The sequence below is a fragment of the Schistocerca serialis genome, chromosome 2 (genome assembly GCF_023864345.2).
Source record: "Schistocerca serialis cubense isolate TAMUIC-IGC-003099 chromosome 2, iqSchSeri2.2, whole genome shotgun sequence".
NCBI lineage: Eukaryota > Metazoa > Arthropoda > Insecta > Orthoptera > Acrididae > Schistocerca > Schistocerca serialis.
This window is the reverse complement of record NC_064639.1, coordinates 542,707,347-542,731,180: the sequence shown is the minus strand read 5'-3', so window position 1 is coordinate 542,731,180 and position 23,834 is coordinate 542,707,347.

Sequence of the window (23,834 nt, the reverse complement as noted above, 5' to 3'; positions counted from 1 at the left end):
CGGCAGTACGGTAGGAAGACACAGTGATAGGCTCTCCTCACGTCGATTAATTGTCTCTGAGGCCTACTTGGGATACATCACTAGTCTAGGTCTCTTCTCTCGCTGGACAGTACTTTACGTTTCCCAATATTGCAGTTCGACGAGGGATGATGGCACGTGGAGTGACTCCACAAGTGTGTGAGGTCATCCATACAGGATTGAACTAGGAGCGACGATTGCTAAAACTGCTCTCTAATAGAGAGGAGAAGTTAGAAATGAGACCATTCATTTGTTAGTGTGGCATGATACTGCTTTGTGTATGCAGATCGGCCAATGCTAGTGAGTTGTAAAAACCCAAACAGGTGAGTATATAGCATCCCTTTCTGTCCTGAGGCACATGAGGCGCAGGTTCTGACACGATATGTTATCTTCTTCGTGTACTCACGACAACGTGGTCTGCGGCAGGGAATCCCTCCAAACGGCTGCCGTGTCCGGAGAGCTAGCAGGCTGTCACGTGTGGGTCGCGTGTCAGTGTCAACGGCCAGCCTCACTTTCGCTTGTGGCCTGGCGAGGATCCCGCCTAATCCCGCAGGTATACGGCCCGGTGACTGTCAGCTTGCAGGACCGGACGCTCGCCTTCTTGCAGGTAGCCGAAGACCTCTTGTTTTTGCGCTGGCTGGCCTCTGCATTGCCACAATACCCGTCATCTGCACAGTTCTGACAAAAATCTTATGGCTAACTTTTTCCCATGACCTTCTATGTTATAATAAATTTACATAATGACACATTGATGGTCTGTCATTTCAGACACACTTATTTTACTTTTATAGTTATTAATCTATGGCTATCATTTTAAATCTTGGTGTATCAAATTTAGACATGGAAATAATTTATCTTGATCTTTGTATAGAGACCGGTCTCACTACTGTACATGGTGTGTGACGCTACATTGGATGAACAGCTAAATGTGCGGGCCTGCACTAATATTACTATTAATTATATAGATCGACAGTAGACATGCTCAAGAATTAACTACCATTTGCCAACGATCTACATTCTATGTCTTTTGAATAAATTATGTTATTATGCAGGTCGAAGTTTTACTGAGCTTATAAAGAACAAGCAACTATTCTGCGTTCGCTCGCCGGTCGTCCCTCCATCTTGGGTCTGTGATTTGATGACCTGAAAAATAACATCCCAACAGGCGCGCGCCAAACACTTATGGTAGAAAACCCCCACATTATTAATCTAGTTATTGTTAAATCCTACAGTTTAACTTATCCTAGTATATCGTACCTTTTTTTTTTGCTTTTTTTTGTTTTTTTGTTTACCTTATACAATACTCTTACATAATTCCTGTTACGTTGAGATGTCTCGCTGCTCGCCGCTATTGACGACAGTGATGTGCGCGCCGTACGACATGACCTCCGAGTTTTCATTATGCCTCACTGAAACTCCAGAGACTGGGTTAGCCATGGCTATACACGACAATAAATTTATAGTTGCAACTTCCTTCTCTATGTGATGCGGTTTTCGCGATCAAAGTACACCTTTCCAGAGGCAATGTAATATGACCAAGCCAGGACTGGTTCCTGTTGAGGATTCAGTCGCCCAACACACGCCAGCTACACAGTATGTCACGAATATCCAAGTATAAGTCCCTGGTTATTCATCTGTTACAGTCACGAGCAGCACGCTAAATCCCCAACCAGCACATTGGCATGGTAGGCTTTATGCCCGCATTTCTCTCGTCTAGGGCACCATTGGAGTCAAACGCTCACAGGTTCACCCCGACTTGCAAGACAACGATGCCGGCGCAGCTCTGCAAAAAAACTATACTGCCCATATTCATCCTCGAAATCACGCAATATACCACAATCTTGCAGTGCACTGACGCGTGCCTGCAAGCATTGGTATGAACGTCTCACGAACTGGTTGTGGCCGCTATGGAGCGTATCATGACTTCTCAGAACGCTTCTAAGAGCACGTTCTTGTATGCGCCCGTTTGTGCGACACCTCGTCACTTATCTTTATCCCTTAACATGGACACCAGATAGGAAAGGACAAAAACATTGCTCATGGAAAGGTAGTGCCTCTTATCGCAACGACAGAGGAGATCCCGAACATAGACAAAAAAAATTAACAGCAGTAAATTCTTATGCGAGAAAACGCAGCGTGTTAATACTTTAACAATCTTAATCTATTAATGCAACGATTGTTGTTCCCCGAAGAAAGGTTCATATATTTGCCTATTCTATTACGTACACCACTTAAACTACTATTATTCCACGAACTTCTTTGTGTGAGAGATGTGGTGGAGTCCTATGGACTAGCGCCAATCCCTTGTCAGACTCCCCCTCCTCTGACGTGCATTAGGATCTGCAGGTCTAATTTCAATCCCCTGGTTCTCCTGTTGTCCTTGGTTTCGCTCTCTCCAATTACGGTCGCTTTGCCGTTCGTTATTCCTCCTCTCCCAGATTCCTTGTCTAGCATGACCTTGTTCCCTGACGTTCTGGTTTCCGTGTCTCTGGTTTCCATAACCTTGAATAGCGTAACCTTTATTTCCGTAACCCTGGTTTCCTAACTGACGAACGCGATTATGCGATCTGTTGTCGTCTGCCCTTGCTGGCCGTGGTATTTGTTATTTTGCGCCTTCTTCCTGTCCTTTGCGTCTTGTTTATCGAAGACTACTTCGAGTTCGCGCAATAGACTCTTGAATGCTTCTATGTCAGATCCACACTTGCCGACAAGTGTCTGTTGATACCTAACAGGCAATTTGGAAAAACAAAATTTGATGATTTCTCCCTTGCTGTATGGACTATCTAAAAATTGATTCTTCTTGAGTAAATCATAAAAAAATTTGGTTGCGCTCCTTTGCCCGGACACTTCCAGTTCGGGACAAAATATTATTTCCTCTTTAATCCTGTCTTGCGTCTCCTTTGACCAGTAGATCCCCAGGAATGCATCAACAAATTCCTGATAAGTCTGACACGTCGCTGTCACACGCCGCATCTTTTCCGCGGCTTGGCCTTTGATGTGTCCACACATGAATTCTAATTTTGCCAGGGTTGGCCATGATGACGGTAACGAATTTGTAAACTGCACCACCCAGCTCTTGGGATGCATCGACCCTCCATTATCTCTGAACTTTTGGAATTTTAGTATCGACAGGAAGTGATTGTGATCAAAATCCTGTCCGATCCTCGCACTGGTGCTGTCACTCGTTTCCGATACTTGCACGTCTGCTGAGTGTCCTGATCTATCTTGCTGATAACTGTGATGTGCTACATCTGTATCACAGTGGAAGTGGCACTTCGAATTCACTCTCCTAAGTGGGCTACAATTATTGGAGCTATTACTACGTGTTTCTGCGTGTGCCTTGTTAGTTCTGCACTCTGTCACTGGGCTAGAGCACGGCAGGCTTTTCCTCGGAGACACAATTCTGTGTACTCCATCATTGGTATCCGAACGCGCAGTGCTCATGTGCCCGTTTCGCTCTAGTTTTGCTATCCGACTCTCTACTTCTTTCATTCGTTTCGTGATGTTCGTAACCGCAATATTACCTTGAGCTTTTAAGAACGCTAGGGATTTTGCGTGGGCTTGTGTCGCACGTCGCAAGCGACCTGCAAGTTGAGAAGTTACTTTTGCGATTTTCATTGCCCCTGTTGCTGCCGTTTTGGCTAGGCCTGCTACTTTTTGTGCTACCATTGACATTTGTTTTGCTTCTCCACATTCTTTCTTTATTGTTAGTAATTCCCCACGAATTTCCCCTATATGAGAAATTATTTCCTGAGTGTCCTTCTTACGCTGTTCGTCAGCTTCTTCCTTCTCCTTCTTACGTTGTTTCTCATCTTCTTCCTTCTCCTTCTTACGTTGTTTCTCCTCTTCTTCCTTCTCTCTCTTACGCTGTTCGTCAGCTTCTTCTTTCATTGATCGAGGGAAGCTCAGTATTGGGTTTACGTCATCTTTTTGATCCTCTTCAAACGTGGGAGATGTAACTCTGGACACCTGGGCGCTAGAGCTCTGACGTGGCCGAGCTAGCCCCTGTCTGCTCTCGTTCGTTTGATTATCAACTTCTGCTACCTTCTCGACCTGTGTGCCAGTCTCTGTTTCATCCTCTACTTCACTATCATAATCACGGCCGCAACGCTGCTCTGAGATCGCGTCCAAATCACCTTCCTCATCAATGACCCTGGCGTCCTGTCCTGCTAAACATGTGCCCATCTCATCTCTGAACCTATTCCCGTCAGTAAACTGCCCCTGATCCATTATGCTATCCTCTTTTGTTTTAGCTTCGCTCGATAATAATCATGCCTTACTTCTCGTTATCATTCATGAAAAACAAATTTATCTAAAATGCACAATAAAATTAACTTACTCCATATATTTTTTACACATAGACATAAAATTTCAACAACGCCTCTCCAACGCTGTAATTATATGCACAATTTGTTGTGGTACAGAAACCGCACACAAACCCGATAAAGTGTGATGTGATACGGACACACCATCAAAGGAACACAAAAACAATGAACAAAAGAATATATACACTGAAAACAAAAACTGTAATCACGCTACTTAAAACTAAACGCAGAACTACCAGAAAAAAAACTTGGGTATTAATCAATAAAAAATTAAGCAAAAAAAATTCTGAGTGTCCCTACTACTAATAATACTTGCTTATCAGCGATTCACAGGAAAGATCCTGGCAGGGTCGCCATTTTATGCGAGGTGCCGGGGCAAGAAGTGTATTTAACACTAAATTCTTCTAGAATCTACATATGTAAATGATGCTCTAAGACCCGCCACAACTGCCTGGGTACACAAGTCATTCCCATGCCTCGCTGGTAGCCCGCCAGAAAGTGTTTTCGCTAAGATTCTGCGAAGTAGCGGAACCTCTAGCCCAGCTGCTACTTCAGACCCCTCCGGGCGTGTATTTTGACAATGTCGGCGTCTGCAAAGCATTCACTCGACTTCCTCACACCCGTCGGCTTAACCCTTTCCAGATCAGCGGAGCCCGCCTGTCACCGGACCACCCAGGTGACGAGAGACGCTGCGTGGGAAGTCCGCGTGTGAAGGAATAGCGACTTTTCACTGCATGCAATTAGAGAGGAAAATCGTAAGATAGAAATATGGGAGGGGGCTCATGCCACCTCTCAATGTTACAAGAGAGGCGTTGTACATCACGAAGAAAATTACTATTGAAATTTCGAGAGAGCAGTTTCCGGGAACAGTCGAACAACATATTATTTCCCATCACATGCATCTCGCATAAAGACCACGAGGTGAAAATTCTAGAAATTGGAGCCAGTATAGAAGCTTACCGACAATCATTCTTCTCATGCGATATTCGTGAGTGGAACCAGGTTGGAGGGTTCAGTTAGTAGTACAAAGGTACCCTCCGCAACACACCATTAGGTGGCTTGCCGAGTGTCGCATAGATGTAGATGTGGAAATCATGTGTGTCTTTTATCGGTGGACGAGGAGAACATTTCAAAGACACCGCCACTCAGAATCGACATGAAAAGGTCTCAGAAGGTGGTATAAATGGCGTCAGTGGGCCCACTCCATCCTTATGGACGACCATTACAAATTTCACGCTCGAAATGACAATTTTCAGTCCGATCTACAACAGGACGACATTTTTTGTTAGATTTTGCCACTGCTGAAACCCCTCGGACGATGCATTCCTTTCTAAAGCCATCGATGGGCTTCTGCCCCCATTTAACGTCATCTTACTCCTTTGGAGCGTACCGTGACTGCAAGTTTTGCTACGGCATACGGGGAGGAACCACTAGGGACCGTTCAAAACCATACAACGAAATTCGCACTTGATCCAAAGCAGGAAAAGATTTTCGTACTTATTCAACCCTTGTTTTTCACGCCTTCTTGTAGCGAGTATATGTGGGAATGCGACACACACGTGAATAAAACGGCAAAGGATCCGTCTAGGAATCCTCAGTTCGGCAACACCATCTGTACTACCTGCATACCTTTGTTTGGCACTTTAAAAATATCTCTGTGCAGGGACATACGCCAACCAGTCTCTACGCGCTGGGCAAATACGCAACCACTTCGTCACCCCTCTGATTTCGCATGCGGCCAACAGGCGCTAGGTTGCTTGTCCCACCTGCAGGTGGGGACCGCTGAGCGAGTATCTCCGTACAGGGACATTTTTTAAATGCCTAACTAAGGTGCCCGAATGGCACCAAGTGTGTTGCCAAACTGTGGGGGAGGGGGGTCTTAGACGGCTCATTTGCCATCTCATTCACATGCGTGTCAATGTCGCACCCCTTTATGCAAATGGCATATGATGGTGCCAGAAAGAAGGTATGAAAAGATATAAACGCCATTCTGGTTCAGGTCACCTTATAACTTCGTCGAATGGTTTTGAACGGTCCCTAGTGGTTTCAAAGCAAAACTTGGGCCATGCTTCAATCGAAAGGGGTGGGAACACGTCCAGTGGTTTGCAGCCCCACGGCGTCCTTAGAGCAGGTTTGAAGCGTCCGCGCGGCGTTAGCAGTGGCCGTTTTCGAGCACGTAATGTGTGAAGATGAGGCCCCTAGTGAAGGATTGGTTTCATTGACGCCCTTTGTGCTACGTTCCAGGACCCTTTCGTGTTCATTGTAAATGGCGGTGTTTTCGAAACGTTTTCCACCACCACCCATAAGATGCCCGCGCGATTTTAAGATAAGCGTCGTTGTTGTGACTTCCATCGCAGAGACGCCCAACGAAAGGGTAAAATGTGGGTAATAGGGGGTGTAATGACCTTCTCATCATGTGACATGTCCACAGTGGCATTGAGGAGATTTTTGATGTAATATGGCGCCAATGTAACATCATTAAACCACCTTACATGGACTTCTGACATCTGGCCTTTTATTTGCATGTGTCTATACCTTTCTGTTTGAAGTGACGTCGCAGTATACTGCGCTTTTGCAGAGGAAGGTTGTGGACACCTTTGAGTCAGATTTCAAGTTTCTGCGTCACAATAGGAGACAATTACGGGGTTCCAAAAAGTGATCATTTAATTGTGTTATGCAGTATATCATTTTTAAATTGGTAGTTGAACAATTAGTTGAAAAATTTCTTCAACTAATTTGATTCAACTATGGTTCTCAAATACCATTACGACGGATAAATCAAAATTGAATAACGTCATCAGCATCGTTGTCACGATCATAGCCAATAACTCTCTACCGAGTACAAATGTCTTCTTTAGATTCTCTCTTCTCTGCAGCTCTGCATGTGAGCATGCAGCCCAATTTTTGAAGCGACGACTTGGCCACACTGGTGGTACGACTTGGTTATTTCTGCTTTTTGTTGAAGTTGATTTAGATGAAGCTTTATTACAATGAAACATAATGTTCGTAATATATTACAGGGGTTGGGAACAATATAATATTAATTAATGATAAAATGCGTCTGACACCCTAAAATATACACTGCTAATACCTGTGTGTCTGTGTGTATTGTGACTAGAAATGAGATAGGAATGAAAAATATAATATCAGTTTCGAAAATCTTAGCTAACTGGTTTGTAAGTATGTGCATCTTAAACTCTTGACTCAGAGGTGGAATCGACAAGCTATGTTGCAGACAGAAAGAGAGGGAGTGAGAGGGGGTGGAGAGAAAAAGAGGGAGAGGGGGCGGGATGGAGGAGGGAGAGACAGAGAGAGAGAGGGAGAGCTAGTTGCGTGACTGAATTGACGAGTTACTGCATAATGGTGTCGGCGTGACACCAATTCTGGCTTCTAGCAGGCACTGAAATTGCTACCGTATCAAAAGGAGGTACTGCGAGTATCTCGATTCGTTGGTAACTCCCGACACCAGGGTGAGCTGCCGAGGGCAGTAGCCCATTACTGTGGATTGTAACAGCATGAAAGTTGGCCACTAATTTAAATTTTAACCTGTGAGTTCATAAGACACTGTGATCCTGGTTTTAATCTCCTAAACATTTCTCTTTAAATGAAATTGAACCCAGAAGTGTAGAATAACGCGATCTGACTAATTTTTACCTTACATACATTACTGAACAGCAGGTTTCTCATAGTGCACCTAAATAATGTAAAGGGGATTCACCAAAATAACTTGAAATAATGATCTTTGTTGCAAAACTCATCTAGCTACTCCCTATCAGTGTTAATGAATCTCTCCTTGTAAGAGTAATTTGTGCAGTGGAAAGAGATATGTTCACTGTATCTTACACCTGCTAAATGGAAATGAGCTATATCACATATCTGGAAGCTACACATTCATCTTATCAGTTAAAAATTTCATTTAAAAAATTTTTTCCTGAGTAAAACAGATCACTCTCTTTCGTATTGAAATGTAATGAAACTGGATGTAATCGTTTATGTTTGTTTGCTATTTCGACAGAACATACATCTTTCGCGATGACACGGCTGGTGCATTCATTTACGTAAAATAGATCATAGGAAAAGAATGGGAAAGGATGGATGGGAATTCGTGACTTCCAGGATCACAGGACATTGTGGTAATACATTGGTAAAAGTTATAAATTATATTGCAGCTTCCTTCTACAATTTCTCGGTGTAGAAGCAACCTGCAATTTCTTCACCTTTACTGTCCTTCAAGATATAAGTTCTAGGATTCGTTCTTTGCACCTTTGAAACCAAACTACAACTATCTCTGTTGACCAGTTTGGCAGGTATGATTTCTCAAATGCAGTCATGTGTTTTGAGATACGTACCAAACAACTTACATTAAATTTCTGTTTGCGCATTTTAATGCGATAGTACACCGTATCCATGCGTCCATTATCACGAACATTAATTGGTCTCATTTTTATTGTGCTATGTGTAGTTAGATCATACTGAGCAATTATTTATGGGAAGATATCTGTCCATTTGTATGAGCCGTGAAGATTAAAACGCATCCACATGCGACCTTTTATTGTTCTTTCAGAGGTTCTAAAATACTCGTCTTCAGGTGGATAAATGCTGTCGTGTAATGTATTCCATACCGCTGTATTACGGTCTTGAAGTACTTTTTGTAAAACTCTCCACCGTGATCAGTTTGGAGGTTGTCTGGGCATACATTCATCCCTATCTGCAACAAACACTCAAATGCATCCACAATATTTCTCCCTGTTTTTGTTTTAACACGTAATTCCCAGGCAGATTTGGAGTAGTTGTCAATAACCATTAAAATACATTTGAATTCATTATTCTCAGGTGACTATTCCCTCAGATCTACAAGATCAGCTTGTCATAAGTCATCCAAAACTTTAATCACAACATGCACATGAGGGTATGTTTTGCATGCTGATTTGTGCAGTGCACAAATTACTGTATCCATACTTATTCGATACCTCTATCTCTCTCTCTAAGCTCAGAGAATATTGAAACAGCATCATTCGAATGAGCTGTCTTACCTGCGACAGCTGATGCCATTAGCAGACGTAGTCGATCTATTACCTCGTTCGGATTGTAATAATATATATACTGCGGGATTCAATTATTCACTGTTCAATGTCAGTATTGTGGTGTCACCGCCAGACACCACACTTGCTAGGTGGTAGTTTTAAATCGGCCGCGGTCCATTAGTACATGTCGGACCCGCGTGTCGCCACTGTGTGATCGCAGACCGACCGCCACCACAAGGCAGGTCTCGAGAGACTGACTAGCACTCGCCCCAGTTGTACGGACGACGTAGCTAGCGACTACACTGACGAAGCCTCGCTCCTTTGCCGAGCAGATAGTTAGAATAGCCTTCAGCTAAGTCCATGGCTACGACCTAGCAAGGCGCCATTAGCCTTACATAGCTTGTATCTAAAGAGTCTCACTTGTATCGTCAAGAGCGATGTATACAACAAGGATGGATTAAAGTTAAGTATTCCAGAAGCTACGTACTTTTCTTTATAGTATTCATTACGTATCCTGTTACAGACCTATCTCTTGCCTGCGTGAACTAAACGCGTGCCTTTCGGCTACTTCCGTGGCGTGGCTGTCTTGCTACGCCACAACAAGTATCATCACTGCTGCTGCTGCTGTTGTTTTCAAATGGTTCAAATGGCTCTGAGCACTATGGGACTTAACATCTGAGGTCATCAGTCCCCTAGAACTTAGAACTACTTAAACCTAACTAACCTAAGGACATCACACACATCCATGCCCGAGGCAGGATTCGAACCTGCGACCGTAGCTGTCACCCGGTTCCAGACTGTAGCGCCTAGAACCGCTCGGCCACCCAGGGCGGCTGTTGTTTTCGCCATCGCCAACAAGTATTGCTTTTATAACGATTTTATATTTCTTGTTGCTCTGGCTTTTTGCGATCTTATGTACAGGGTGGTCCATTGATCGTGACCGGTCCAAATATCTCACGAAATAAGCGTCAAACGATAAAACTACAAAGAACAAAACTTGTCTGGCTTGTAGGGGGAAACCAGATGGCGCTATGGGTGGGCCGCTAGATGGCGCTGCCATTGGTCAATCGGATATCAACTGCATTTTTTTAAATAGGAATCTCCATTTTTTATTACATATTCGTGTAGTACGTAAAGAAATATGAGTGTTTTAGTTGGACCACTTTTTTCGCTTTATGATAGATGGGGCCTAATAGTCACAAACATATCGCTCACAAATTTAGACGAAGAGTTGGTAACAGGAAGGTTTTTTAAAATAAAATACAGAACGTAGGTACGTTTGAACGTTTTATTTCGGTTGTTCCAATGGGATACATGTACCTTTGTGAACTTATCATTTCTGAGAACGCATGCTGTTACAGCGTGATTACCTGTAAATACCACATTAATGCAAAAATTGCTCAAAATGATGTCCGTCAACCTCAATGCATTTGGCAATACGTATAACGACATTCGTCTCAACAGCGAGGAGTTCGCCTTCCGTAATGTTCGCACATGCATTGACAATGCGCTGACGCATGTCAGGCGTTGTCGGTCGATCACGATAGCAAAAATCCTTCAACTTTCCCCACAGAAAGAAATCCGGGGACGTCAGATCCGGTGAACATGCGGGCCATGGTATAGTGCTTCGACGACTAATCCACCTGTCATGAAAATATGCTATTCAATACCGCTTCAACCGCACGCGAGCTATGTACCGGACATCCATCATGTTGGAAGTACATCGCCATTCTGTCATGCAGTGAAACATCTTGTAGTAACATCGGTAGAACATTACGTAGGAAATCAGCATACATTGCATCATTTAGATTGCCATCGATAAAATGGGGGCCAATTATCCTTCCTCCCATAATGCTACAAGATACATTAACTCGCCAAGGTCGCTGATGTTCCACTAGTCGCAGCCATCGTGGATTTTCCATTGCCCAATAGTGCATATTATGCCGGTTTTCCTTTCCGCTGTTGGTGAATGACGCTTCGTCGCTAAGTAGAACGCGTGCAAAAAATCTGTCACCGTCCCGTAATTTCTCTTGTGCCCAGTGGTAAAACTGTACACGACGTTCAAAGTCGTCGCCATGCAATTCCTGGTGCATAGAAATATGGTAGTGGTGCAATCGATGTTGATGTAGCATTCTCAACACCGACATTTTTGAGATTCCCGATTCTCGCGCAATTTCTCTGCTACTGATGTGCGGATTAGCCGCGGCAGCAGCTATAACACCTCCTTGGCCATCATCATTTGTTGCACGTCGTGGGTGACGTTTCACATGTGACTGAACACTTCCTGTTTCCTTAAATAACCTAACTATCCGGCGAACGGTCCGGACACTTGGATGATGTCGTCCAGGATACCGAGCAGCATACACAGCACACGCCCGTTGGGCATTTCGATCGCCATAGCGTTAAATGGGTAATGTATCACGAAGCAAATACCGTCCCCAATGGCGGAATGTTACGTGATACCACGTACTTATACGTTTGTGACTATTACAGCGCCATCTATCACAAAGCGGAAAAAGTGGTCCAACTAAAACATTCATATTTCTATACGTACTACACGAATATGTAATAAAAAATGGGGTTCCTATTTTAAAAAGCGCAGTTGATATCCGTTTGACCTATGGCAGCGCCATCTAGCGGGCCAGCCATAGCGCCATCTGGTTTCCTCCTTCAAGCTAGAGGAGTTTCGTTCTTTGTAGTTTTTTCGTTTGATGCTTATTTCGTGAGATATTTGGCCCGGTCACTATCAATGGGAAACCCTGTATATCAGTTAAATACATTATTTACACGGTACATTTCCCTATCATTAACTGAATAATTTATGGGTTTCTTCGTGGCTCTTAGGAAAATAAGACACATTAAGCTATCACCAACCTGTATTGTTTCATCAGTTACATTTGTAGGCTGCGTACCCAGCATGTACGGTCTTCCCCTGCTGACGCCGATGTTCTTTCTATCTGACCAGAGGCGTGACGTATACTGAATTCGCCAATGGCAGCACCATTGTTATCGTATGGTTTTGTTTTTACTGAGGCCTGCCTGAGAGATCCAGTAACCAGCGTAAAGGTCTCTATCAGTGTCTGCTGTCGATCCACATGCCCTAACCAAATCAACCGTAATTTCTGTCGAATGACTTTCCGCGCCTGAATGACTTTCTGCTTTGTTGAAAACTCGGCGTGTACTAAGTCGGTTACTATCTTACCGATTTCATTAACTAACTCATTTAACGCGTTGGTCATTCTCAGAACAGTCCGGTAGTACGTCTCTAGCTTCTTGCGCATATCTCCAACTTTACGCACGATAGTCTGAATTTTCCCGTCCATGTACAAGCGAATGTTCTCTTTATGTTCACCCATTCTCTCACGTTGAGAGCCAGACAAAGCATTAAATTGTCCATGGTACAGCCTATACTGATGTACTCGTCTCTGTTATTGGGCTGTATATTCAGAAATTCTTGGAAGTTTCTCCTATACCTATCATCATTCAGTTTTCTTGTTTTATCAATAACGAGAAACCCATACTGTGAATGATTCCAGCAATCGAAAATATCTTTACAAAATCACTGAATAACATGTCAGTTTCTACATGTGTTTCGTAAATGTCTTTTAAATTCAGATTGTCTCGTTTGAAGGCTACAATGAGGTTTTAATTATCCCTAACCAACTATTTAGAGGTTTTGGGATACGTTTGACTTAGATAAAATACATTAGCACCCTTATGACGACCGAAAAAGAAATATTTATGAATTTAATCTTGGTTATCGACAGTAACATCGTCATATGTTCGGTTTTACTTTTCAGTTGGGGTGGGGGGGGGGGTATATCACCGGTTTTAATGAATGTTGTGTATGTAACGGCCTTCACCCCGCACAATGTCTCATGTAATGGCTGATACATGGGCTGAAGCAGTGTTCAAGTTGGACTCCAACTACGTGTGTTGGCGGAGTCATGAGGACATTACTCTTGACACAGATAGATGGACCTACAATAATTGCTCGTATATTATCAGGAAGGAGTATTCCATTTCTCTTCTTCTTCTGATCTTCTTTTGTATCTTCGCAGGACCAGACACCAAGTACAACATCCTAGTGACGATGATGTATCACCCACTCTGCCATGATACCAACTATGTCAGGTACCAACAAGTAGTGGGCATGTATATAGAAAGCCACACTTGTAACGATGATAGTAATATGTGTAGCCACTATAGCTCCATCACTTAATCCTACACAGAGAATTTAGTTGTATATGTACAATACAGGGTGAGCATTTAAAACTGTTTGTCGGAATATTTGGCGAAATATACATCTGATTGAAAAAAGTGGTAATATGGTTGTTCACCTCGGAGAGGGACATCCATTATCCAAACGCTCGAACCCTGCACCGCCCCCGAGGGCGGGAGACGAAATGACATTGAAATCTTAAGTAGGAACACCTATTTTTATTGCAGATTTGGATACTCCGTGAAAAAATACGTAACTTTTATATGAAACATTTCTTTCATTTCATGATAGGTGCCCCTGTAATCGGCACACTTGAATATGGGGTGACAATTGTTGAAAAACGGTAATATCTTACAAAAATACACATCCGATTAGGATAATCAAAGTATATTATTTGATATTTGGGGAAATGCTACTATGTGACACCGCCTACCCTCCCCGAATGCGCTCGTAGACTACATTTAGGGTTACGTAGGAACAACGACGTGGACGTAGTAGTAATGTGTTTCCTTCGGGGTGCTTGATTTTGGCCAGTCCCCTTGCCTCTCACCATCTCGGGGTGCTTGGTTACTAAGAGTGCCCTTGCCTCTCGCAAGTCTTTCAGTGCAGCAAATGTTCGAAATGTTGTCGTTGCTTCCAATGCAATGTTTGCACATTCATTGCGAATTTGCGGCCTCATATCTTCGCGGGTGTTGGTACGTCCATGTAAACTCTCTCTTTTAGCCATCCCCACAGGAAAAAATCGGCAGAAGTCAAATCGGGTGACTTCCTCGCCCACTCTGTCGACCCAGACAGTAGGCCTACCGATTCAAAACTTCTCGAGCTAGTCGTGAATAATGCGCTGGGCATCCATTGTGCTGAAACCTAATATCCAGTCTCGTTTGAAGTGGAACATCGCCCGTTAGTATGGGTAAAACATTATCCACAGTGTCGCTGTACATCTCACCTATCAGATTACCTTCTATGGAGTATGGGCCAATTAACTGCGTCTCTAAAATACCGCACCAAACGTTGATACTCCTATGGGCTTTGATGTTCTACTTGCCTTACCTAATGGGGATTCTCCACTGAGCCGGCCGGTGTAGCCGTGCGGTTAAAGGCGCTTCAGTCTGGAACCGCGTGACCGCTACGGTGGCAGGTTCGAATCCTGCCTCGGGCATGGATGTGTGTGATGTCCTTAGGTTAGTTAGGTTTAATTAGTTTTAAGTTCTAGGCGACTGATGACCTCAGAAGTTAAGTCGCATAGTGCTCAGAGCCATTTGAACCATTTTTGATTCTCCACTGACCAATAATGCATATTATGTCGATTCACTTGACCACGATTCGTAAAATTTGATTCATCGGAGAAATGTATCTGCGAAATGAAATTATCATTAAGTGCCAGTTGTTCCTGTATCCAGTTGCATGAGTACAGGCGATTGTAAAAATCATCGCCGTGCAGTTCTTGATCAGCGATAAATGAAATGGATGCTATTTGTGTGAATGCAGTATGCGCAGACCACTTCTTTGCGAAATTCCTGAACCTCGCGCAATTCGCCCAGAAATAATCTGAGGATTTGCAGCAACCGCAGCTAAAACGTTCACTGTTTTATTTTCATTTGTCACAGCCCGCAGTCGGACTCTTTCTCTAGGTTTAACTCTTCACGTATCATAAACAGGTGGACAATACTGCTAAACATCGTTGCAGACGGAACATTCCCATCGGGGAACAGGGTAGCATACGTTTGACGAGCTTTGTAAACATTTCTATGAGCCTTAAAGCACGCGGCAGTGATATCGACCCTCTCTGCAATCGTTAACATCGTGGAATAGTTGCAACTAGATCTGTACTGTCCGAATCATTGAAGTAACATGCAAAGTCTGATCACGGACTGAGAAAATGATCACGGTTGTGCTTCACTCGATTGTGGGAGGTGTCACATGATAGCACTACCAAAACTATCAAAAATGTACTTCGATTGCCTTAATCGGATGTGTATTTGTTTAAGATACTACCGTTTTGCAACAATTGTCACCTCATTTCCATGTCTGCCGATTACAGCGCCAACTATCATGGAACGAAAGAAAAATTTCATACAAAAGTTACATATTTTTTCACGGTTCGGGGTTCTTATTTAAGATTTCAGTCACCCTCTCCCGCCCCCAGGGGCGGTGCAAGGGTATCGAGTGTTATTTTAATGGATGTCTCTCTTCGACGTGAACAACGTTTATTACCACTAAGAAACCCATATTTTTTATTGCAGATTTGGAATCTCCGTGAAAAAATATGTAACTTTTGTATGAAACATTTCTTTCATTTCATGATAGATGACGCAACGCTGTAATCGCCAACATGGAAATGTGGTGACAATTAATGCAAAACGGTAGTATCTCAAATAAATACACATCTGATTAAGACAATATATATATATATATATATATATATATATATATATATATATATACATAGCCGTGAAAAGTAACTTCATCATTCAGTTTAATAATGACTGGTAAGGAGGTGTTTGAGGCAACTGTGTGCTGCTACATGATTGTAGGCGCAGACTGAAAATAATGATATGAATAAGTGTAATACTAGGACTATAATGAGAGTGATATGAAACAAAACACAAACACAGTTTGAGATTGTATATATACATTATATATTTAAATATCAAACATCGGATGTATTATTTCAAAAAAATCATCAGACTCTTTTTTTATCTTCTTTGTACCTGAACAATATTTCTCAAGTAAAGCTTTTCGATATGCAGTCAATTCCGCGCGTCTCTCCTTCAAATACTCTGATTTTTCAGACGCACATTTAACCTGTTCCTCTTTCGGCTGTGCGTTCGTGCGGGAACAAAGGTACTGCTCCAAATCATCAACATGTACACTACACACAAGTAGAAAGTTAACGTCATTGCACGTGGAGTCTGTGCTTGGGAACCACCGACTCAGTCTCTCCAATGCAAGGCGTGCCGTAGTATCCACATCGTGTAAGTCCATAACTGAGCCGTGCCACAGATAACTTCTCTTGGCCAGGAATTCCCATTTTGCCAGTGCTAGTCTGCTAGTATCAAACATAAGCCTTAATTTGAGGAAGAAATTTCTGAGAATGTCTGTTTGGAGTACAGCATTGTACTGTACTGAAACATGGACTGTGGAAAAACCGGAACAGAAAATAATCGAAGCATTTGAGGTGTGGCGCTACAGTCAAATGTTGAAAATTAGATGGACTGATAAGGCAGGGAATGAGGAGGTTCTGCGCATAATGGGAGAGGAAAGGAATATGTAGAATACATTTACAAGGAGAAGGGGCAGGATGATAGAACATATATCATCCTTGCTTCTAATTTCACTGAAGGTTGTTTTGACTTTTCTAGATGCTGAGTCAGCCCTTCCAACAATCATTTGTTTTCCGATTTCTTCACAATTTTGTTGCAGCCACTTCGTCTTAGCTTTCCTGCATTTGTATTTGATTCATTCTTTAGCGACCTGTATTTCTGTATTTCTGAATTTCCCTGAACATTTTTGTACTTCCTTCTTTTGTGGATCGACTGAAGCATTTCTTACGTTACCCATGGTTCCTTCGCAGTTACCTTCTTTGTAATTATGTTTTTCTTTCCAACTGCTGTGATTGCCGTTTTTAAATATGTCAATTCCTCTTCAATTGTAGGGCATACTGCGCTATTCCTTACTGCTGTATCTGTACCTGTAGAGAACTTCAAACGTATCTCGTCATTCCTTAGTACTTCCATATCCCACTTCTTTGTGTATAGATTCTGCCTGACTAATTTCTTAAACTTCAGTCTACTCTTCATCACTACTAAATTGTGATCTGACTCTATATCTCCTCCTTGGTACGCCTTAAATCCAGTATCTGATTTCGGACTCTCTCTCTGACCATGATGTAATTTAACTGAAATCTTTCCACAACAACCGCCCTTTTCCAAGTATACCTTCTCCTCTTACGATCCTTGAACAGAATATTCACTTATTGCTAGCTGAAATTTATGACTGAACTCAGATAGTCTTTCTCCTCTCTCGTTCCTTGTCCCAAGCACGTATTCTCCTGTAACCGCTTCTTGTACTCCTTCCCCAACAACTGCATTCCAGTCCCTATGACTATTAGATTTTCGCCTCCCTTTACGTAATGTATTACCCTTTCAATATCCTCATATACTTTCTCTATAATTTCAGCTTCATCTTGCGACGTTATCGGTGTTGGTTTGCTGGCGATTCTGATGAGAACAACCCTACCACTGAACTGTTCACAACAAGACACACCCTGCTCAACCTTCCTATTTATAACGAATCCTAGTCCCGTTAACCCATTTTCTGCTGCTGTTGATATTATCCTATACTCTCCTGACCAGAAATCTGCGTCTTCTTTCGATTTCACTTCACTGACCACCACTATATCTCTATTGAGACTTTGCATTTCCCATTTCTAAGTATCCGGACACCCTCAAAACATACGTTTTTCATATTAGGTGCATTATACTGTCACCTACTTGCATGAAGTCCATATCAGTAGTCATTAGACATCGTGAGAGAGCAGAATGGGGCGCTCCGCGGAACTCACGGACTTCGAACGTGGTCAGATGATTGGGTGTCATTTGTATCATACGTCTGTGCGCGAGATTTCCACACTCCTAAGCATCTCTAGGTCCACTGTGTCCAATGAGACAGTGAAGTGGAAACGTGAAGGGACATGTACAGCACAAAAGCGCACAGGCCGACCTCGTCTGTTGACTGACAGAGACCGCCGACAGTTGAAGAGTATCATAATGTGTAATAGGCAGGCATCTACCCAGACCATCACACTGGAATTCAAATCCGCATTACGATCCACTGCAAATAATATGAAGGCTGGGCGGGAGTTGAGAAAACTTGGATTTCATGGTCGAGTGGCTGCTCATGAACCACACATCATGCCAGTAGATGCCAAACGACACCTCGCTAGGTGTAAGGAGCGTAAACATTGAACTACTGAACAGTAGAAATACTTTGTGTAGAGTGACGAATCACGGTATATAATGTGGCGATCCCATGGTATGGTGTGGGTATGGCGAATGCCTGGTGAACGTCATCTTCCAGCGTGTGTAGTGCCAACAGTAAAATGTGGAGGCGGTGGTGTTACGGTGTAGTAGTGTTTTTCATGGAGGGGGCTTGCACCCCTTGTTTTTTTGCGTGGCACTATCACAGCACAGGCCTACATTGATGTTTTAAGCACCTTCTTGCTTCCCACTGTTGAAGAGCGATTCAGGGATGGCGTTTGGATCTTTCAACACGATCGAGCACTTGTTCATCATGCACGGCCTGTGGCAAAGTGGTTAGGCGACAATAACATCCCTCTAATCGACTGGCCTGCACAGAGTCCTGACCTGAATCCTATAGAACACCATTGGCATGTTTTGGAACGCCGACTTCGTGCCAGGCCTCACCGACCGGCATCGATACCTCTCTTCAGTGCAGCACTCCGTGAAGAATGGCCTGTCATTCCCCAGCAAATCTACCAGCACCTGATTGAACGTATGCCTGCAGGAGTGGAAGCTGCCATCGAGGCCAAGGGTGGACCAACACCATCTTGAATTCCAGCATTACCGATGGAGAGCACCACGAACTTGTAAGTCATTTTCAGCCAGGTGTGCGAATACTTTTGATCACACAGCGTATCTTCATGACACTTTTTCAATTACAGACTACACGTGGTGTTATGTGTCTTTAATGTAGTGGTTTCTGCATCCTCATGCTGTTGATCATTGCTGAGTTTTGCGCCTTTAGGGGCAGTTTCCCACCCCCGGGACAGGAGAGTGCTCTCAACCACTGTCCAGTTCTCCACCCTCTCTGACATGGCCATTGGCAGAATGAGGGTGACTTCTTGCTGGAAGTGTTCGGACGCCAATGCTGATTGTTAATCAGAATTTAAGCAGTGGCGAGCTTCGAACTAAGGACCGAGTACGTTTTGATTACTGATAAAAGACGGTACCCCTAGATCATCATACACAGGTGTAGCTAATAGCGGTGCACCAGTAAGACGAATGTCCAGTGGGGATACGAATCGTATAATACCATACAGTCATGTGCTGAATGATGTAGCGCTCTGTACGACATATTTCATCCCAGTCGAACTTAGGGACTGGCACTTTAACGCTTTTTAACGCATTTTCAATTACTATCCTCACATGCAAGTTCAACGAAGATATGCTTATCTACCCACATTTACACGTTTCGTTTCACTGGGACTTAAATTGTTTGTAGAACTAAAAGTATGGGGATACTTGATACCTTCTTATCCACACCATCTGCACTCTGTCCCTGCACTAGCGCAGCGATGTTCTGCTGGGAAGAGTCATATGTTGGTGACCAGTACAATCCTCCATTTTGTTGTTTAGAACCACCAGCAGCACTCGAGGCGTTGGGAGCAGACCGTGCGTCCTCATCGCACAAATCGATGAGTGGGACAGACAATACAGGCTCTTTGTCCTGCTCCAGCATGTGGGCTACGTGCGCTGCAGGATCCCACATCTTCGCTACAGGTTCGGACATGCTGGAGCTTGTTGCTGCTGCAGGACCAGAGGTGGGTGCAGGTATCGACAAGATGCCAGCTGAGGTTACTGCAGGTCTAAATGAGGCAGAGGTCGACATGTTCGTGCTCGCCACTGTGGTCCTCGACATGTTGAAGGCTATTGCTGAACAAGAAGGCGGAAGCATGACATACGGACCAAGACATAACAAAGATGTGTTATGAAATACTTACCTGTCTGCTTCTGTCTGTTCTGCAGGGCAGTGCAGGACCTCGACTGTTGCTGGTGACATTTCGTGGTTCTTCTTCTGCTACTGGCAGACTGAGTGAGATTGAAGTCGCAGAGCTGCTGAGCCCATTCTGTCTCCCCTCCTATGATGTCACTGGATACTACCATCCAATTGCTGAAGCCTATCACGTGACCAGATTCAGTGTTCCTATTGGTTCCTGCTCATTTTTTCTGAACCGCCATCTTGTATTACATCAAGTCATGAGAGGGGAGGATGGAGGGGAGTGGAGGAGGGTCAACAGTACTCTCTGGTGCCAGCGTCGTGAAGTAGGTCAGTTGGTCTCCAAACCTCAATGTGAACAGGGCAAAGTTGATGGGAGTGTTAGGCAATTTGAATAAAGGTAGGCAGTTCCAGCACAAGAATCTATCTGTGTGAGTTCTGAAATGCACCTTTATGTCATACCACTGCATTGCCATTATTTGACAAAAAGTATTCAACACACACTCATTTTCTTTCGCCTCATTGTGTAGGGCAGTATCTATACAGTCCTCAGGTGTGTTCTTGCTTGTAGTACACTCATTACATTCATCCCTGCTCATCACCAGAATTTCCTCAGGTGCACACAAAGATGCTTGCACCAGAGCAGGTGAACTTCTTGCCTCTTGTGCTTCAGAAGACTGAATGGACTATTATCAAATGATCTATACTGTTCTAACATTTATCAATATGAGATGTGAAGTACAGCTACCTGTGGTAACTTCATTATTTGATGAAAACATACTCATCTTCTTCATACATTCACCAAGCATTGTGCTCATGGATTTGGACACAGTCCTCAGCTGCATGATTACAGTTAATATACTCATTTAAGTCCTCCTTCTCCAGCACAGACATCTTATCCACTGAACACATAGTACACAGTAAACAATTACGTCCATCCTCTCGGGAAGCTCAGTACAGACTGAGCGAATTTCACGCAATTTTCCCCTGGACCACCATCTTGGATCACATCACGAGAGGTTGTGATTTAGGTTAGTTGGACCCCAGACCTCAAGGTGAGCACACTGACTGGAGCTATTGTCTAGTGCTCAATCAATAACAACTCAAATTGTCTAAATAAACAATATGCCGCAATGCATACAAAATAAAGACTGATGTCCATCCTATCCAGCACAGATTGCCTCCTTTTCTGGCCAATTTCGAGATGGGGCAGTATCCCAATTGACCTATTTTCTCTCCAAAATTTGAATATCCTGACGAAGCCAGGGCGACGTTGCAACATCTATGACTGATATTTTGAATCCGCCATCTTGAATAAATCTGGCAACACTGCAGAGTGGGGTGATGCCTGCTTTGCCCTACTACTGAAGTTTGGTTTCCATCCCAGAAGGCATGGTCTTATTGGAAGTGATATGCCCTTGGATCCTTCTAACCTCTGAGCTGGCTTGCCATGTTATAAATGCGCTCATAGTTTATCATGGACTCCTAACCACAGAGCAGCTTGAAAGTTTTCATTTTATCACATCACTGCCAAGTCACAAGAAGCGATAACTGACAGAAAACCCGGTCTGCCCAACTTAGAATTGAACCCTTTACCCTTCTGTTTGTGTCTTACGCTTACCCACTTAACCACCAAACTTTTATCTTGAGAGATGTTTCCACAATACAAAAACGAGGCTCCGAAAACGTCTGTCATCTCTCTTTGCCGAAATTACGGAAATTTACAGTCTGGTCATGTGCATCTCTTTCGTCATCTACAGCACTTATAGGCGAGCTGCACTCTCAGCAACACAGTGTACCACCGCACCTCTCATTAACCATTTCATAATTGTTTAAGGAACGCTCCATAGACGTTAGAGTCTTTGTTACCAATCCCTTCCACCTGAAACAAAGTGAAATGGTCGCATTACTGTTAATCTGTACTGACCGTGCATGCAGATATTGATCTAACTTTATATTGCTTACAATGTTACAATTTGATTAAGTGAGTGAAATTTCATACTCCCATGTGTAACGTAACAAAAACATGAATTTAATTTACCGTCCAATTCATTTATGGAACGTATAATCTTACTCACACTACCAAAACAATTAATAACCCAAAACATTACAAAATTATACCGTGGTGACATTAAATGTAGTTACCCACAGAGCATCCTTACTGATCGACAACATAACTTTGAACCCACAAATGCAAAAGCTTACGAGGAAAACGAATTCGGAAAATGTCAACATGTCACGTCAAAATGTAAACAAAGCAACGAAACACAGGTCCAAAAGCTGTTACGCTGGCATACTGCACTTGCTGCACCTCTCAACCAATAAGACTATGTCACAGATTATGTTAAGTTACACGCGCACCGTATAATAATGGCAGACAGAATGTTTCATCAGTTCAAATTCAGAAACATTTAGATGGGGCAAAGTTTTTGAAACTTAATGTGAATCATTTTTAGTGTGTGTGTGTGTGTGTGTGTGTGTGTGTGTGTGTGTGTGTGTATGTGTGTGTGTGTAGTGTTAAAAACTGTAGTGGTCCTTGTTGGCGTAAGGCGTAGTAATACTATTGTTAATGGCTGTGACTGTAATTCATTTATAGCTTTTTGGTGCCTAAGCGAAACGATAAAGCATTTTTAAATAAAATTGTGATACAATCTGGCATTAGGGAAAGGCATTTCACGAGCTGTAAGATTCACGCAAGATTATTTAGTCTCTGCACAGACACCCATTGTCGCACTGAGAGCTGGGCCAATCTGTTCCTCTGTTCCGAAGAGACGGCCGCCTCAGTTGCCACTCACATGCCGATCTGTGGACTTCGAGTGTTCTCCACGCTATCTCTTTACTACATAGTATGGCACCACAGTATTCGCACATCGTAGGTGCAGGGAAAATTCTTTTTAATCAGGTGCATGTGATTATATGCAATGACATTATATTTATGTTGGAAGAAGCAAAGAAAGAAACTAGGAACTCATTAAAAAGTGGGCTATAGGGAGTTGTTTCAACTATACCAATCTCATACTAAAGAGAATAAAGAAGAAGGGGGAACATAGCTACGTACAAATACTTCCCAAGGCTGCTCTACTTCATGAAAGACACAGAAAAAGGAGAAGACAATTGTATATTCAGATAATATCGACGAAGAGAATTTCGGGGAACTGACACATAATCGTTATGTAACGTATGTACTTTATTTTACATTGTCAGTGTGGTAATAAGCGACATTGTCCAGGACATACCACGTTTTACCCCATTTCATTTTAGTAAATTTCCTTCTGGTAGTATGTGATTGGACTAGATTTGCTTTGGTTGGTCATTTTATTACGTCGCTATTACTTGTTTGTGTACTCTAGTGAGAAACAGTGCCATTATCGAATTATTGGTCGTACTGTCACAACCTGTTGATACAGTCCTTAGCAGACATACTAGCTGTAGCTTTCAAGTTATGTCAGATATGTGTTTATTCATAGGCTTCAGTTGTCGAACTGAACCTCTTCTAACACAACGGTG